Raw genomic sequence first — 19,293 nt, forward strand, 5'->3', positions numbered from 1 at the left:
TCATGGGGAAGGAGCAAAGTCTCAGAGGCAGCACCAGTTCAGGAAGCATAGCAGTGATGAAGATATGTAGAAGATGGACTCCTAGGAAAAGAGAAAGAGAACTTGGCAAGTCAATGGATTGTGGTTAATGAGAAGAGAAAGGAAGGTGGGAAGGTGTAAGGTTCCTGCTGATAAGGAGGGAATAGCTGGGAGCTCCTGAGCATGGCAGGCAGTAAGGAAAATCCCTAAACTACCCTTTTTCAACCTTCAGGGCAGCTCTGAGAGAGAAAAGAAAGAACAATGGGTATCCCAGGTGGTTCTTTGGAGGAAAGGCAGGATTGTTTAGGACACTGGGTTGAGAAGTCACCCCACCAGACAAATGAGCTTTCTATTTCAAGGGAGACATTGGACTCTTTCTGCTCCCAAATTAAAACAGAGTAATTTGTGACTTCCAAGAGAGGATCCAGAAAATAAAATGCCAAGGTAAGAGATGAAGGGGAGCAGAAAGAGCTCTTAGACCCTGTCTGTTTCTGCCTTACTGGATGAGGGTTGGCCTGTAATTTTTCTCTAGGATCTGTGAAATCAGAACAGTATAAATGGAGTCATTTGAGAGCAGAGAGCTGATTGAGGCAAGGGAGTAAGACTGTGTGCAGACCAAGTCAGGAAAAAAATGTCATGGAGACAAAGTGAAGACTCCTCCAGTGCCGAAAGCTAATTTGGCAGATGGAGAAAAGTAGATGTCAGGTGCAATGAAGCAAGTTCCAGTTTGGTGGGAGGAGAAGATCATTTAGGGTCCATTAGTCATATGTAGGAGTCCAGAGGGATGGAAGTCATGGGTCCTGAGAAGTTGAAAGCCTAGGAGCCCCATGTGTCCAGGTCTACCCTTTGCCCTTCTTGAGCTCTAGAACCCAGAGCCAAGAGAAGGCATTGCCCTCACTAGGCTGGGGTCTGCTACCGGCATGATGGAGAATTATTATGGCACTTCCATCTTGCCATGGTAGCAGAACGATGGGGTTGCAAGAGACCTAAGGCTGAGACAAACTGTTGCAGTTACCTTCTAATGTGGTGGAGAGTGGAGTAAAGAGGAGAGGAGAATTGTCAGGTGGTTTTCTTTGTGGTGTATTTTGGAGGAGTGGTTTTGGTGCATTGTCCATCATCTTTATCTGGGATCCTCGAAGCCATTGTGGCCAAGTAGGGATGTGTAGCTTTCTTATCAAGTAATTTATATTCATCTTGTTCATGAGCTCATTTGTGCCCATTGCTGTTGCTCTCCTGCAAGCCTTAGGTTCACTCCAAGGATCAATTTTTAATGGCTTTTAGAGATTGAGAGAGAAGGAGAAAAGAGGGAATCCCTGAAAGTAGGGCTAGTGTCCATGCCGCTGAAATGAATCTTAGAGTGGTAAGTGATAAATTGAAGTCCCAAGAAGCAAATAGATAGAATATCTGTCAATCTACTTATCTATATGAGGAAAGCCAGAACTCTGAGCTACAGTGATTATGATCAGAGAAAGCTCACATATTCATGTACATTGGCTTCCATTACCACTCAATGGGATCAATAGTAATTGAGGATGGACAAGTCCACATGGAGAAAGAGAAGTCCTTTCTCTGCGTCATCCTCTTTGTTGTAAATGGAGGGACTTAAGGAGAGTTAGCATGGATGGAAAAGACCCTTTGCCTCACATCAATCTCACCCTTTTAATGTCATTCACTCATACTCAAGAAAAACAGGAACATCACCAAAAGGAGAGGTATTCAAGGAGAAAGGGTATCATAAGTTGAAATGAGAATTTGAGGTCAACCAACAAACTTGATGACTTTGTGGACACATAGTATTTCTCATTTCTTTCGCAGACTTGCAATGATGCAAAATGAATTCAGCCCATCCTTTCATATAAACAAATATACATTTATACACGTATGTGTATACATATATACACATATACACGTATATGTATGTGTGTATACGTATATATGTATGTGTACACATATATGTATGTATATGTGTATATATACATATATGTATATGTGTGTATGTGTATATATACACATACGTGTGTGTATAACACATATGCGTATATATGTGTGTATGTAGATATATCTATATATATCTATATATCTAATCTATATCTATCTATATCTATCTATCCATATCTATCCATATATACATGTACATATATATATATGTATATAGGATGTGTTCATCCTTCATTGCCAAAGAATACCATGCCATCAAAGAAATGATGACATGACTTGTACTTGACTTTGTTTTGTGTGAGGGAGGGCTTTGTAGGTCACCAGCCTCACTTCTCCTCCAGAGCCATCTGAATCCAGTAATATTCCTTAAGATGACTGGAGATGACCCAGGTTACAGTGGGGAGGCCTTGGACCCTTTTAGGCCAAGGTCTTTGGAGGTACTGACTTAGGGTGACGCAACACCCATACATTGAATAGGCCTGTTTAAGAGGTAGCCCGCACATGACCACTTTAAGGAAGTCAAGAAAAAGAAAGACATCAGGCTGGGTGGGAACCAGCAACAGTTACTACCGATAATCAGGCTACAGCTAGGAGCCCTTAGGCAGGGGTCCTTTGGAGTCCTGGTTTCAGAGTGCAGTAGGTTTAAGGTTTAAGGATTTGGGACTGGAGAGGAGAGGAGCCAGTAAAACCCAAGTCAACTGGGCATCTTTTGGTAGGTTCAGAAAGGCAACTGTCAAGTGACTCCTTATTCCCGTGTGTGAGTCCTGAGGGATGGACGTCAGGGGCCCTGAGAAGATGAGAAGATGAAAGTCCAGGAGGCCACCACGTCCAGGTCTGCCTTCTGCCCTTCTTGAGCTCCAGAACCCAGAGCCAAGACAAGGCATTGCCCTTACTAGGCTGGGGTCTTCAGCTGGCATGGTGGAGGACTGTTGTGGTGGTTCCATCATGCCATGATAACAGAATGATGAGGTTGCTAAGAGACACGATGCTGAGGCAGACTGTGACAGTTGCCTTCTGATGTGGTGGAGAGAGGAGAGAAGTAGAGAAGAGACAAGAGTTGAGTCAGGTGGTTTCCTTTCTGGTGTCTTTTGGAGGAGTGGTTTTGCCGTGCTGTCTATCATCTTTATTGGGGAACCTAAAAGCCATTGTGGGCAAGTAGGTACGTGTAGCTTTCTTTCGAAACCATTGATATTCATCTTGTTCATCAGCTAATCTATGCCAATTACAATTCCTTTTCTGCAAGTCTTAAGTTCACTACCAGTTTCAGTTATTATTGGCTTTTAGAGAGCGGGAGAGGAGAGAGGAGGGAATCCCTGAAAGTTGGGCTAGTGTCCATGGCAGGGATACTAAGAGCCTGAAATGAATTTTAGAGTGGCGAGTGATGTTAAAGTCCTGAGAAGCAAACATATAGAATATCTGTCAATCTATCTCTCCATACGAGGAGAACTAGAACTCTGATTTACAGTGATTCTGATCAGAGAAAACATGTAACCCAAAGCCAGAAGACAATTGTGAGGGATAGGTAAGAAGAACTCATCTGCTTATGGTAGCCAGTAGGCCTGCTCCTTGTGGAGGAGGCCCACCGTGAGGAACCTGCATCTCAGTGGATTTCTCATAGTACCTGATGGACTTTACAGAGATGTTACAATCTCTCCTGATTGGTTAATGTAGGAAAAATAAGGCTGATCACAGCACAGGCCCCTCCTTGGCAAACTGTGAGACAGTTCAAGACCATATGGTTCTGTAAGGTCATTTATGCTAAAGAGTCTACCTCAGTTCGGAGGGAGAGGGGGGGATGGACTGACTTGGGGCTTGGGCCAACTTCTGTCACAAGGGAGGAATTGCTGGCTGCCTACTCTGAGACAGCAACCCTGAAGTACAGAATAATGGACCGGAGGGATGTCAAGCCTAGACCGTGTCCTCTTCCAGAGTTTCTGACGTATATACCCTTCCTTCCTTGCCTTTGTCACTTATGCTACCATGCTCCTAAACTGCTGGTGAAATGTTTCCCCCAGTCCTGTAGAATGGGAGAAATAAGTAAGTCTACATGTCTCAAGCTAGCTTGGAGGAAGAGTGGTATAAGCTTCTCCCCTGTAGATGTGAAGCAGACCAGGAATTCTGAACCCCCACATGAAATTTGGAGAGGGAGGAAATCTTCATTTCAAAATTTTTGTCATAACCAGCAAAACTGGAACCATCCTAAGTAAGATTAGCAAAATTGAGATATTTAGGTTTGTTAATCTACCTTATCGATTTTGTTGCGAAAAGTGGTTCTGGCACAGATAAAGGTTTCCATTTTCGATGTTTGGCAAAGACTATTGTGTGCACTTAGTCCAGAAGTTCAGTTATTGGGAGTTATTTCTAACAATACAGAAAGTAAAATTTGGAAAAGGGGGTATCTAATGGTAATGCGATTGTTCTAGTTTTGTGGAGAACTGTAGTTTCATTAAGTTTTGTGGTTAAATTATCATAATAAATGTAGGAAAGTGATCCTATTAGGATCATATAAATGACATAAAGCCAACATCAGAGGTACAAAGACTCCAGTTCGACCCTTTGGAGTTGTCTTATCTGCTCATGGGGCATCATTGGAGTAACAGGGGAAGCCACCCAAGCATCAGGTTCACCTTGATGAATATGGTGGCATATCCAGCATCCCTGGGGCCCAGTGGCTTTAAGATGATATGAAGCATATCCTGCTTCACCATGAATCTTACTGATAGTGTTAAGGCTTTTCCAGTCTTCCCACAAGGAGTGGAACTAAGTGGAAAGAGCAACTGGTAATAGCCTCAGAACTAAACAACATTGAGGACATGGGAAAGGTTGAAAACATGGTAAGTGTGATTGTGAAGTAGGAAGCAAATGGTAGAGTAAAAAGTATCCGCTTCTCCATAGTTAGTGATGTTTCATTCCCACAGTTACTCTTAAGGGTTTTTGATCTAGAGTTCTCATGTGCAGAGTTAACTGGGGAAAAGAAAACAGCAGATCACAGTAAAAGAGACAAATGAGAACATCCGTAGATGTGTGGCACTCACATGGAACAATAAGGAGCAGGTTTACATGGGCACAGTGTATCCAAGAGTCTTTTTCTCCAGTCTTGATTGCAGTTGGGGTGATCAGCAATGCTTGGAATGGACCTTCCCAAGTGGGTTGAATTCTACTGGACATTCTTGATGTGAATATGATCTCCAGGATGGAAGATGTTTCCCAACTGGGTAATATCATGTATAAGTCTTTGTTGGAGAAGAAAGATACTCACAACCAGTTCATCTTGTTCAAAAGAAATTCAACGTCCTACTGTAGTAGAAGGAGACTAGGAAGGTATGGGAAGATAAATTAAAGAGGGAGAGCAGGACAAGTTGGAGAGGGCCCTTTAAGAAACAGAGGATATAACCCTTTAGACAGGGTATCCCAGCAAAACGGGATGGGGGAGGGGTGTCCAGCAGCCAAGGTCAGTTTCCTTAAGATATAATAACAAAAAGTTGCGGTTAAGACCAGAGTAATTAGCTGAATCACTTGCAGTTTTTAGATTAGATTTCACACAGCTTGATAACATAACTTCTTTGTTATTCCCAGTTGAACTAGGAGTTTCCTCTGGTCCCAAAATAAGAGAAATTTTTCTAGGGGGCTCCTTTCAGTGTGTTACTACTAGGTCCCCTTATTCCCTTAAGGGACTTGGCCAACAATATTGGGGTTTACCTTGAGCTTGGAAGAATTGAGGTTGAGGGGGGTAGTCCCACTTCTGGGGCAGTCCATCGTGGAGAATCCCCTCAGTGAAAAATTGACCAGAGTGCTCTAAGAAGTTCTTTGGAGAGGCGGTCTTGGGGTCTTGGGTCCCTGTCTCAACTTCCTGGCTGGCTTGATGTCATGAGTGAAATTGAGACTGAGGAAATAGAATTCAGGAGGCAGCTGGTGGCTTAGTGGGTCTTGGACCCTTCCTAGCTTTGTGACTCTACACAAGTCACTTCACCTGTTTGCCAAGAAAAGGATCCACTGGAGAAAGCGATGGCAAACCACTCCAGTGTCTCTCCAGGAAAACTTCATGGACACTTACGGTCCATGTGGTCATGAAGAGTTAGACAGACCTGAATGACAGCAACAATCTGAGTTAAATCGATTTATTAGAAAGGCACGAAGTTGTGTAACAGATCCAAGGCCCTTCAGTAGGTATAAGGACGCTGAAAGATAAGCTTTCAGCAATGAAGAGCTAGTTAAGGTACATAAGCTTGAGCAACGAGGTCTTTACTTCTGACAAAAATCGAAGGTTACTAGATACAAGCTTTACCAGTACATTTTTCTGGTATTTCCCTGATTACCTGAACAAAGCTTTACAGGAATATGTAACTCCTGTTCACAAACATGGACTTGGTTTGGTTCCTCCACTTCCCTGCTGAGTGAAGTTCAGAGCTTGTCCTGGGAGTCCAGACTCGATGGTTTGGCATCTTAATGCTTTTTCAGCCTTCTTTCACAGATCTTCACCAGCTTCTGTCTTTAAGCCACAGGGGTCGTCTCCCTGCCCAGAGCGTGTGCTCCACCTCCTTGGCTTGTGTTCTGTATTCTTACTGCCTCCCTTCCTTCGCATTGGAGTCTTGAAACTTGACTCAAGTACCTCTGCCCAAAACTGTGCTGGAGCTACCTAGTCAAAGGAGAGCTCCCATGGGGGAGGCTTCACGGAATGGCCCATGGTATCTTTTTCAATCTTGTGCTGATGGAGGAAACCATTTGAATTTCTGATATTAAATGACTTCTAGTATCAAGGACTTTGATGGGTAAGGACTTATCCCTTCCAAGAAATGTTTCCTGAACCCTGTCCCTTTATCCTCCTTTCTTCATGCCCCCTTGAACTTGAGCATTGTTTGTACTTCTTATTTGCTTATCATGGATTTTTATAATTATTTGTCTGTCTGGCCCCGCTCTCTAGACACTAAACTTCCTTTTCTAAAATTTCAGTCAATCAGTGAACGTTTATTAAATGCCTGCCATGTGTCAGGCACTGTGTTAAACTCTGGGGATGCAAAAAGAGACAAAAAGCAGTACCTACCCTCAAAGAGCTGACAGCCTGCTAATGGGGGAGAAAACAAGCAAATACATACAGACAAGGTATATATGGGATAAACAGGAAACGACTAACAGAGGGAAGGCACTAAAATTAAGAGGGATTGGGGAAATGACTTCCTCTAGAATATAGATTCCCAAACTGGGTGATATCGCCCCCTGGTGGGAATGGAGCAATCCAGGAGGTGGCAATAAGGGCCTCGAGTGCAACTGGAGTGGACTTTGAATAAAAATAAGGAGGTGGTGGAAGCATAAGAAAAGAAGAAAATAAAATTTTAAAAAATTACTGCTAAGTGTTTCAGCTGTTGTATAACACTTAAAGTTATAGTGATTGTTATTTTGCAAATAAACACACAAAAAGCAAGTTATAACTGATCAGTGGTCAAGTCTGCTGACAGGTCTTAACAAGCAAGTGTTAGTGGGTGAGCATGTCAGGAAGTCCAGCATGTCTCAGCAGGAATATGTGCGTGTAAGTAATGACTTGTTTACAACATGATATTGTACAGTTACATGATGCGATACTGCATCATCAAAATTTCAGTGCAGGAAAACTCCACAAAGTAGCAATTAATTATTAAATTTAAGATGCATCATTTAAAAAATTTACATTTTTTTTGAAATAATGCAAATTTTATAAAAAACTGTTAAAGGGCTCAAGAAAGTAGATTTCCAGGGAGTGACTGAGTAATTTTTTTTTTTTTTTTTGTAAAAGAGGTAGTAGACCAAATAATGTGGGAGCCTCTGCTCTAGAAGGTGGGAATTTATGGGACTTGAACCCTGGGAGGTTTATAATTCCCACAGTGTCCATCACAGTGCTTATTCAGTGTTTATTGATGATTAGAAAGAGTAACTGATTCCAGGCTGACATCTGGGTTCTTGGATGCCTTGCCCTTCCAGGCCCATCACTTACGTGAGGCAAGGCTCAGGGTTCTGGGGCTTCAGAGCTTTCTAATGGAAGCATCTCATTTTAGACCTGAGGAAGCTCTGGCCTGGAGAAAGAAGTCAAAGAACTCTACCAGTTGGTAATAATGTTGATGATTTTTGTCAGTTACTCTCGTAGCTGCAACTTTGTTGAACCTTTTTCTTGGCTTTTTCGTTATGAGATAGTTGGATTTTCTGGATATATTGTCATCATCTTCAAATAATAATTTCACCTATTGATATTATTGCTTCTTATGTTTCCTGTCTCAATGCAGCTGTTAACATTTTTGATAGTGTGTCTAATAGAAATGTGGAAAAAGTATATCCGTTTTTTTAAGTGTGTCTGTGTGTGTGTGTGTGTGTGTGTGTGTGAGAGAGAGAGAGAGAGAGAGAGAGAGAGAGAGAGAGAGAGAGAGAGAGAGAGAGAGAGAGAGAGAGAGAGAGAGAGAAAGAGAGAGAGAGAGAGAGAGAAAGAGAGAGAGAGAGTTCTTCTTTGTTGTGTATTGTGTTGGCTTTTGGCCTAAGGTAGGTAGTTTTGATTCTTTGAGGAGGATTTTTGTAGTATGGCACTAATTGTTCCTTCAAAGTTAGGTAAAATTTTTCTGGAAATCCATCAGGACTGGGAGGTTGGTGTTTTTTGGGGGGTGGGGAGGGAACTTTCTTTACAGCTACATCTATTTACTTTTCTGAGATCGCTATCTAGTTCTCTGTCAGTTTGGATATTTGACATATTTTTGATACATCTTTGATCTCTATTTTTTCGTGTGTTCTCATTTTTGTAAGCATTTAACATAGAAATATGTTCTGGTCATCTCTATTCTGGTTTTGTTGTGATTTTGCCTTGTTTCTTTCATATTTTACTAATTTGTTTTTCTGCCCTCTTAATCAGATTGGCTAAAGTTTTGTCCATTTTATGTCTTAAAAATAGCTTTCAGTTTTATTTATCTTTTCTATAGGTTTTTTCAGTTTATTTCTCATCTAAGTTTTAATAGCTGCTCTTGCTTATTTTAGGTTTGCTTATTTGTTGGCTTTCTAATTCTTTTAAACATATGAATTTGTCAGTCCTCTCCTTTTCTTTTTTGATAAAGAAGATTTTTAGGGATGTGATTGTTCCTCTAAGGATTGCTTTAACCAATTCCTAGAAATTTTGGTATGTTGTTAAAATCTTTGTCATTTTATTGTTTCTATGATTTCTTCTTTGACCCACTCATTATTTATATAAATGTATATGTTTGTATATAAATATTTTTATGTTTAGAAATATATTGACATATATCCTATTTCTCCCTTTTTACATTTGTTTTCAACAGTTCTGTGCTAACACTTGGGTGGTTCCATGTAGGGCTGAGATATAGTGTATATGTGAATAAATGTATAATTACATATACATATATTCCTTTGCAGTCCCTTTAGAAACTGTCTCTTTAGTTCCTTTTCTCCCATTCCCTCTTCCCTTCCCCAAACCTTAAACCTGCTGCACTCTAAAACCCCTAGATTGGACAACACTAAGGGCCCTGCCCAAGCTCCACTTAAGGGCTTTTTTCCAGACCCTCCAGGCTTAAGAATGATTATCAGTTGTAACTGTTGCTGTTTCCCTCCCAGCCGGAAACAGTTATTTTTCTTTGCCTCATTAAAGGGGGTATGCTACCTCACCCTCAGTGAGTACCTGAACAGATCTTGGCCTAAAGAGGCCAAGGTCTCCCATTGAATCCTGGGCCACCTCCAGTCGTCCTGATGAACATCTGGTCACTGGATTCAGATGGCTCAGGAGGAGAAGCAAGGTTGGTGACCTTGCACAACACTCCCTCACTCAAAACAAAGTCAAGTGCAAGCCATGTCATCATTTCTCTGATGCCATGGTCTTCTTTAGATGGTGCAATCCTATATCTTAGCTCCAGTAATTTCAACAATTTGTTCAGGTCTATATTTTCCTCTTTGTTAATTAATTTCTGTTAGACTTAACCAAAAGGGAGAGAGGGACACTGACATTTCCTGCCACTATTGTGTTACTTTGTACGTCTTCTCGTAGCTCAGTTAATAGTTCTTTTATGATTTTAGATGCTAAAGTATTTGGAGCATATAATTTTGAATTGATTTATTGTCTGTGGTTCCCTTGAGGATAAAGTAGTTTCCTTGTTTATCTCATTTTCTGTTTTGAATATTTGTTTGTATTTTGTCTGATAGCATGATTGTAGATTTCGTTATATTGAATTGACTCGATGTATGGTAAACTTTTTCCCAGCCCTTCATTTTTATTTGGTGAATGCATTTATTCTTAAAGTATGCTTTTTATAAGCAACAGATTGTGAGGTTTTCTTTTTCCCTTATCCAATCCATCACTCTTGTTGGATTTTTAATCCATTCACATTAAAAGTTATTCGACTTATGAGATGATTTCTAATCTCCATTTGTCCATAATATTTTTTTCAAACTAATATTTTTCCCTCTTTCCCTGTAAATGTAGCATTCAATCTCTTCCATTATTATAGCTTAAACTATTTTAAAGCAACCATGTTCCTTCTTGCTTTCTTCCCCTCATCCTTCAACTTCCCCTTCTGTTTGTTATCACTTTCCCTATTTTGGGAATTTTGATTTTATTAATTCCTTTTTCTTGTTTGCTTTTATCTAGTTAGCTCTTCTTTTTCCCCCTCTCAGCCAAGTAATCCAGTAGAACCCTGATCCTCTCTTTTTCCTTCACCTTGTTTTGATAAGTTTGAGACATTTTGCTCTCTGCACTTTTTTTTACATATTCTGGAACAATGTATTTGTGGTTCCATGTTCTTCTCAAAATCCACAGTGTTCTCTGTATCAGCAGGTATTGATTCATTTTCCTGGGTCTTGCAGTATTGTTCATAGATGCCTGAATTCTTTTGTTTGATCTGGAGGACATTTTCCTTTCTATTTTTAATGTCTCTCCAGTTGTTTTATCTCTCGATATTTAAGTGTCTTTAAACGAACTTTCTTCCTCCTGAGATTTTTGATAATTTCAGTCTTTGTTGTTTATTTCCCCCTACACTCAGGCTCTTACTCCTCTGTGTTGAATTCATTGCAGTAGATAATGTGACTCAATGTTTATCTTTTACATATATCACTTCAGAGTTTTCTCTTCAGGTGAATTTCCAAAATGTGTTTATTTGGATTTCCACTGACATTAATGAAAGAAACATTACATACTGAGAAATCATCCAGTAAATATGTAGGAGAGTCAAACTCATGATATCATTGATAGAGCACAAGGAAACAATGTGTGTAAGTAGCAGCTTCGTTGTATTCAAAGTATTGGTTGAGTTATATTAAAAAAAACTCTTCCATATTGGCCAATAGAGCAGTTGAGAAAGTTGTTTGCAAATATCTCTCAAAGTCCTGCCTATCCCTGTTTTGTGTTCATTGCTCTAGACCAGTTATCTTGAGGTTTACACTTTACATATATTACTTCAGAGTTTTTTCTTTAGGTTAATTGCTAAAATGTGTTTATTTGATCTAACATTGACTTCAGTGTGAGAAACATTAAATATTGAGAAAACTTCCAGGAAATATGTAGGAGAATGAAACTCATGATGTCCATGAAAATAGTACTGGAATATAATACTACGTAAGTAGCATCTTCTTTGTATTCAATGTATTTGTTGAGTTACATTGAAATAAATCTTCCTTATTGACTAGTAGAGCACTTGAGAAAGTTAAGTTTCCAAATATTTCCAAATTTACTGGCCATCGTTGTATTGTGTTCGCTGCTGTCAATAAGATGTCTGCAGGTGTACCCTTCACATAGATTACTTCAGAGTTTTCTCTTTAGGTTAATTGCCAAAATGTGTTTATTTGAATTCCCATTGACTTCAATGGGAGAAACATTAAATATTGAGAAAACATCCAGGAAATAAGTAGGATAATGAAACTCATGGTGTCCATGAAGAGGGTACCATGATCCAATGCTATTTATGTAGCAGCTTCTTTGTATTCTGTGTATTTGTTGAGTTACATTCAAAGAAATCTTCCATATTGGTCAAAGGAGCAATTGAGAAAGATAAGATTGCACATGTCTCCAAAGTTACTGGCAATCCTTGATTTGTGTTCATTGCTATAGATAAGGTCTGTGGAGGTTTACTCTTTTCATAAATTACTTCAGAGTTTTCTCTATTTAAATTGGCAAAATGTGTTCACTTGATTCTCATTGACTTCAATGAGAGAAAAAATAATGTCTGGGAACACATCCAGGAAAAAGGTATGAAACTCAAATCAATGATGTAGAAGAATATAATGGAGGTATTCCATGCTGTGGATGTAGCCTCTTCTTTGTATTCAATGTATTTGTTGACTTACATTCAAAGAAATCTTCCATGTTGTTCAATGGAGCAATTGAGAAAAGTAAGGTTGCAAATTCCCCCAAAGTTCCTGGAAATCCTTGAATTGTGTTAATTGCTATAGATAAGGTCTCTGGATGTTTACCCTTTTCATAAATCACTTCAGAATTTTCTCTTTATTTGAATTGGCAAAATGCATTATCTTTGTTCCCAATTGACTTCAATGGGAGAAAAATTAAAGATTGTGAAAACTGCCAAGAAAAAGATAGAAGGGTCAAACGGATGGTGTAGATGAAGAGAGTAGAGGTGGACAATGCTGCATGTGTAATAACCTCTTTGTATTCAATGAGTCTTTTGTGTCACATTCAAAGTAATCTTTTGTATGGACCAATGGAGCCATTGAGAAACGTAAGGTTTCAATTTTCTCCAAAGTTACTGGCAATCCTCGAATTTTGTTCATTACTATACATAAGGTCTCTAGGGATTTACCCTTTTCATAAATCACTTCAATTGACTGCAATGGGAGAAAATTTAAAGATTGTAAAAACTTTCAGGAAAAACCTCCGTTCAAAGAATACTTACATATTGGGAAAATGCAATATTTTGGTTCCCCATTGACTTCAGTGGGAAAAAAATTAATCACTTCAGAGTTTTTTCTTTAGGTGAATTGGCAAAATGTGTTCATTTGGTTCCCCACTGACTGCAATGAGAGAAAGTTACTGGCTATTCTTGAATTTTACCATTTTCATATATCACTTCAAAATTTTCTCTTTATGTGAATTACCATAATGCTTTCATTTGTTGCAATGTATTTGTTGAGTTATCATCTATGTACCTGTCATCCTTTTACTGGGCCTGTAATTAGTGGCATATATCTTGCAAAATGGTGAAAAGAGAATTTATGTTCAAATAAAAATTCTCATAGTAGTCTTTTATTACTCCAAAACCTGGAGATACCTGATGTGAGTGACAAGGTAAGATTATCTGTATAAATTCTAGATTATCACTACAGAAGAAGAATAACAGGAATTGAAATAGATCAGTATAAGTAACAGAAAAATTCTGGAAATATATTTGTGAGTTATTGTGAGCTTAGAAAACAAAGCCATAATAAAAGAGCATACATTAATTTGACAACCACTCACAAAGGGACATTCTAGGTTGTCAACAAAGAAGAAGAATATCAGGAATTAAAATAGATCTGTATGAGAGAAAGGGAAATTTCTAGAACCTTCTCTGAGAACTAGCTTAATCACAAAACATAATAAAAATGAAAGTGAATGTCTTAATTTAGTAACACCCCACAAGGCAGCATTCTTGTTCAGGATTAAAAGATTAATGTTATGCTGATAGTGAGGAATGGACAAAATGTTAAATGTGACACAAGCATTTGCTGAGAAGCATGTGACTGAGAAGATACTGTCTGTATTAGAGAGAGATCAATGGATGGAATCCCAAATACCTGATTCATTTGACTATATGTCTGGGAAACTTGGGATAGAAGACAAGGACTCTTTATACCCAAGTCACAACTCTCCCCTTTTAAAATGTCACCCTGTGGGGTTGTTGTTTTTCAGAGAAATTGAATTGGAAAAGCACAAGCTTGCCATAAAGACCATTTTTGAAGAGAAAACACACATTTCTCAAGGAAATAAAAAAACATATGTGCCATAGTGAGAGCATCCAATTCATGGGCACTTTACCCATTTAAATCTGACAAAGATTTATTCAGGGCCTCTTCATATGCAATCTCATAAAAACTGGAAATAGAGTGATATACAGATTGAAAACAAGAAGAGTTAACTGAAGTCATTCCATGAGCCTACTTAAATCAATTGTCTTAAAAGAGGCATGCTGTCTCTCAACAAATGGGCTAACGGATTGCCTCCATTTATGCCAAAAACTCAGAGCAGATGGACAGCACCCCTTATGTAGGTTGTGGAGAATAAAGAACTTTTTTCTCTTAGAGTCTTTCAGCACCTGACCCCTTTCCAACCTGTCCAGTCTTCTTAACTTTCATTTTTCTCCAAGTAATCTAAGATCCAGCAAACTGGGCCTTCCTGCTTTTGTTCAGAGACCACTCCCAGGTCCCAACTCTGTACTATCTCAGTTTCTCTTCTCTCTTTCTAGAATCTTCTGTCTCTCCACCTCCTCCTCCTGGCTTTCACATACTACAAGATTTAAATTCTGTCTTCTGAAAGAGCCTTTTGTTATTCAACTATTCCCATCCATATCCCATTTGTAGTTGATGCCTTTCTTCTGAGATTATTTGCAATGTCGACTCTTTATATCTACTTACTAGGTATAACATTGGGTGTGTTGTTTTCCAATTGAAATTCCTTCAGGGCAGGGATATATGGTTTTAACTATCTATCCCCAGACTTCAACACAGTGACTGACACAAAAGAAAAGTTGAATAAATGCATCTTGACTCTTTGAACATAATATCACACTTTATTCACACTTCATGATTTGTTTAGCCAATCTCTGATCAATAGACATCTACTTTGTTTCCCTCTAGGAAAATTTCTCTCATCTATAATGTACTTGGAAGATATGTGCCCAGTAGTGGGTTCAATAATTCAAAGATCAAGATCATTTTAATGACCTTCTTACACAATTCCAAAAGTTTTCTCTGCAGCCATTGGATACTTTTTGGCTTCTCCAATGACATGTAAATTGTTACCCTATCATTTCTTGGCTTTCCCAATATGCCTTTTCCTGTGTTTTATCATTTTTACCTGTTTTGATTTGGATGAAATGAAAAGTCAATTGATTTAATTGACATTTCCCTTCTTATTCATGATATAGAGTATTTTTCATAGGGCTGTTGATGATCTTTAATTCTTCTTTCATAGACCATTGGATAATGATATTATTGGATGGTTGCCTACTGAATGAGAGGAGAAGGATATTAAAGACCAAATTCTTATCAGTTTAAATTAATTCTGCAGATGTCTGCAACAATGAATTTTTCCACTTGAGAGTTTTCCTCTTGTTATCTGTATTGATTTTGTTCAAACAAAGTTTATTGATTTAATTCATGAAAAATATCTTTTTTATCCATATTTTCTTCTAAACCTTATTTGGTTATGAATCTCTCAAAAAAAAACATTCGCTTATGCCAGTCACATAAAGGCTATTCCTTCTCTTTTACCCGAGGATTTTGAATACTCCTTTCTTGTATTAAGGCTAGGTAGCACTCCAGAATTGATCCTATTAAATTATGCATAATGTTATTCAAAAACTGCTTTGTGCCTAACTGCTTTGCAGTTTTTCTTTCAGTTTGTCCAGAACAAGGAATTCTACTCGCATGCATTTGGGATCTTAGGTTGCTTGAGGAATGGACTTTTGGGTTCCTGTGCTTGTGTGGTCTTGGTTATTACGTACATCCTGTTCCTCTCGAGCTTTTTTTCTTTTCTACTGTTTTCAACCTAAGATCAAAGAGTTTTAATGACAGCTTTAAGACATACTTTGCCATGAAATGGTAAGCTCCTTTCATTTCTATGTTTTCTAAATTGCCCCCATGAAAATCCACAACATTCTTATAACTGTTGAATCTTACGACTTTTTCTTACACTTGGTATTTCCTTGCCTCTCTGTCAATTTTGACACAGTTCCCTTCCACATACAACAGAAATCCCTTTCCCCCTACTTTCTTCCTGCTATCCCTGCTACCCAGTTGTACACTTCTCATTTCTCTTGGGTGGATGACCTTCCATCTTCCACTCAATATGATTGGGGGTCCTCTAGCCTACTGCCTTCCCTAATCCTCTCTCTCTACACACTCTTTACAGCTGATTTCATCAGACCCTCTGAGCCAATGATTTTCTCTCTGCTTAAGGCCCCCAAATCTATTGATCAAAGCACAACCTTATCTTGAGTTGTAGACATGCTCAATCATGATGCAACTCAAGCTCAATACATCCAAATTGTCTGTCCACAAAAGATGTCACTCCTTGAAACTTTGCTTTTTCTAATGAGGACACAGCCATCTATCCAGTCACCTAACTCTCTTTCAAAGTCATCTTGGACTCCTCACTGTCCCTTGATTATAGCTGTATATCATCATATCCTTTATCAAATCTTGTCATTTCTACCTCCGTTGCATTGCGGGAATTTGTCCTTCTCTCTCTATTGATGGAAACATGACTTTCTGTACTTTGGAAAAGGTCTATCTCTTCATACCTCAACTATTAAAAAAAGTTTCTTTTAAGAAAATAAAATTTGGAAAGCAATGACTCACCTAAGCTCCTGGACAAATTCCTCTGGATACCTCTGAAAGGAGAATCTGACCAAACTTTGGAGGTGCGGAATCCAGTGGGTGACAGACTTTGATGGATTCGGAGCCCAGGTTAGACTGGAAGGTCCACGGGAAGGATCTGTTCTGCGGGGGTGAGCACCCAGCGCACAGCGCAATGCGGTCAGCGCAGCGGGGCGGAAGGGACCTGAGAAGCCCGAGAGCAGCGGGTGGAACCAGCGGAGCAGGAGACCAACCAAACCGACCTGGTGAGAGCCACTGAGCGCCAGATATCAGCGCAGCAGCTCTTGAAACCTTCAGCCTGAAGACTAAACTTTGGTAAGTCACCTACTTGAACTTCCGGGAGCCAGGATGGCAGAGTGATCAGTAAATGCTCTCTCCTCCCCACTGATGTCCATGAAAGAACCATAAAATATTTCCCCAGAAAAATCCTGGATCAGCGGGAACAGCAGAAGGGGGCAAATAGTCTCATAACACCAGAGGCTAGAAAAATAGCAAAGGGGGATTCTTCCTACTGTGGCAGAGGCAATCCGGAAGGACAGAGGACCCAGGGCAGAGAAAATTCGCACTGAGACCCAGGCAAGCCTCAGCGCCAGGAGAAGAGCCCCAGGAGGGGTGGGAACACACATTAGCATCTAGGTGTGCCTCAGCCCTCCAGGGGAAAAGGTAAGACAATAGGGAAGCTGGGATCACCATCCCCTGACCTTGCCTTTGCCTCAGGTCAGCTGAGGAGATCTCCTGTGACCAGACCACTCCTCCCACACACCTAACAAGCTAACCCCAGGGTTGATCTGGGAAACAAAAAACAAAAACCTGCTTTTAGCTTCTTCACACATCAGCTCAACACAAAGTTCTGTACCTTCTGACTGAAAGAACCAGAAGCTACAACACTCAGCCAACATCATGAATCAGAAAAAGCAGACGAAAAATGAAAAAACCATAGAATGTTTCTACGGGGATAAGGACCAAAACACAAACACCAAAGAGGTCAGAGCTGAGACTGTACTTGAGGAGGGGAAGGGAGACAGGAGAGCTAAAAGTACAAATGGTGGGAAAGAGGATGGAGGGAAATACACAGATTGTAATCATAACTGTGAAAGTGAATGGAATGAACTCTCCCATAAAACGGAGACAGATAGCAGAATGGATTAAAAGCCATAATCCAACAATATGCTGCTTACAAGAAACACATTTGAAACGGGGGGATACACGTAGGATAAAGGTCAAAGGATGGAGCAGAATATATTGTGCTTCAGCTCATGTAAGAAAGGCAGGAGTAGCAATTCTAATCTCAGACAAAGCAAAAGCAGAAATAGATCTAATCAAAAGGGATAAGGATGGAAACTATATCCTGCTAAAAGGCACCATAGAGAATGAAGCAATATCATTACTAAACATGTATGCTCCAAGTGGTATAGCATCCAGATTCTTAGAGGAGAGGTTGGGGGAGTTGAAGCAAGAAATTGACAGCAAAACTATACTAGTGGGGGACCTCAACGTCCCCCTCTCTAAACTTGATAAATCTAACCTCAAAATAAACAAGAAAGAGGTTAAGGAGGTAAATAAAACTCTGGATAAGGTAGATATGATACATCTTTGGAGAAAATTAAATGGGAATAGAAAGGAATATACCTTTTTCTCAGCAGTACATGGAACATTTACAAAAATTGACCATGTACTAGGACATAAAAATCTCACAATCCAGTGCAGAAAGGTAGAGATAATCAATGCATCCTTCTCAGATCATAATGCATTAAAAATTACATGTAATAAAAGGCCATGGAAAGATAAACCAAAAATCAATTGGAAACTAAATAATCTAATTCTAAAGAAGGGTTGGGTTAAAGAAGAAATCATAGAAACAATCAACAATTTCATTCAAGAGAATGACAATAGTGAGACAACATACCAAATCTTATGGCATACTGTAAAAGCAGTTATTAGGGGAAGTTTTATATCTTTGAATGCTTACATAAATAAAATACAGAAAGAGGAGATCAATGACTTGGGCTTGCAGTTGAAAAAGCTAGAAAAAGAACAAATTGAAAATCCCCAAGTAAATACCAAATTAGAAATACTGAAAACCAAAGGAGAGATTAATAAAATTGAAATTAAGAAAACTATTGAATTAATAAATAAAACCAATAGTTGGTTTTATGAAAAAACTAATAAAATTGATAAACCTTTGGTCAATCTGATTTAAAAAAAGAAAGAAGAAAATCAAATTACTAATATTAAAAATGAAAGGGGTGAACTCACCTCCAATGAGGAGGAAATTAAAACAATAATTAGAAACTACTTTGCCCAACTTTATGCCCACAAATTCGATAATCTAAACGAGATGGATGAATATTTTAAAAAATACAAATTGCCCAGATTAACAGAAGAGGAAGTTGAATACTTAAACAACCCCATCTCAGAAAAAGAAATTGAACAAGCCATCAATGAACTCCCTAGGAAAAAATCTCCAGGGCCAGATGGATTCACAAGTGAATTCTATCAAACATTTAAAGAACAGTTAATTCCAATACTATATAGACTATTTTTGAAAATTGGGGAAGAAGGAGTCCTCCCAAATTCTTTCTATGATACAAATATGGTTTTGATACCCAAACCAGGAAGAGACAAAACAGAGAAAGAAAATTATAGACCAATTTCCCTAATGAATATAGATGCAAAAATTTTAAATAAGATTTTAGCAAAACGAATACAGCATCTTATCACAAGATTAATACATTATGATCAGGTAGGATTCATACCAGGATTACAGGGCTGGTTCAATATTAGGAAAACTATTAG

The 19,293-nt window shown here is 38.9% G+C and overlaps 1 long non-coding RNA gene across 1 annotated transcript in view; it reads left to right on the top strand.

Moving 5' to 3' along the window:
- Positions 1–2,890: 2,890 nt before the first annotated feature.
- The window catches only part of LOC140496930 (uncharacterized), a 31,053-nt gene continuing 14,650 nt past the window's right edge, over positions 2,891–19,293 (top strand). Inside the window, exon 1 of the long non-coding RNA XR_011964453.1 lies at positions 2,891–3,115. This is a non-coding gene — a long non-coding RNA (uncharacterized lncRNA). The remainder of the gene's footprint in view (positions 3,116–19,293) is intronic.

This window comes from Notamacropus eugenii, chromosome 3 (genome assembly GCF_028372415.1).
Source record: "Notamacropus eugenii isolate mMacEug1 chromosome 3, mMacEug1.pri_v2, whole genome shotgun sequence".
Classification (NCBI taxonomy): Eukaryota; Metazoa; Chordata; class Mammalia; order Diprotodontia; family Macropodidae; genus Notamacropus; species Notamacropus eugenii.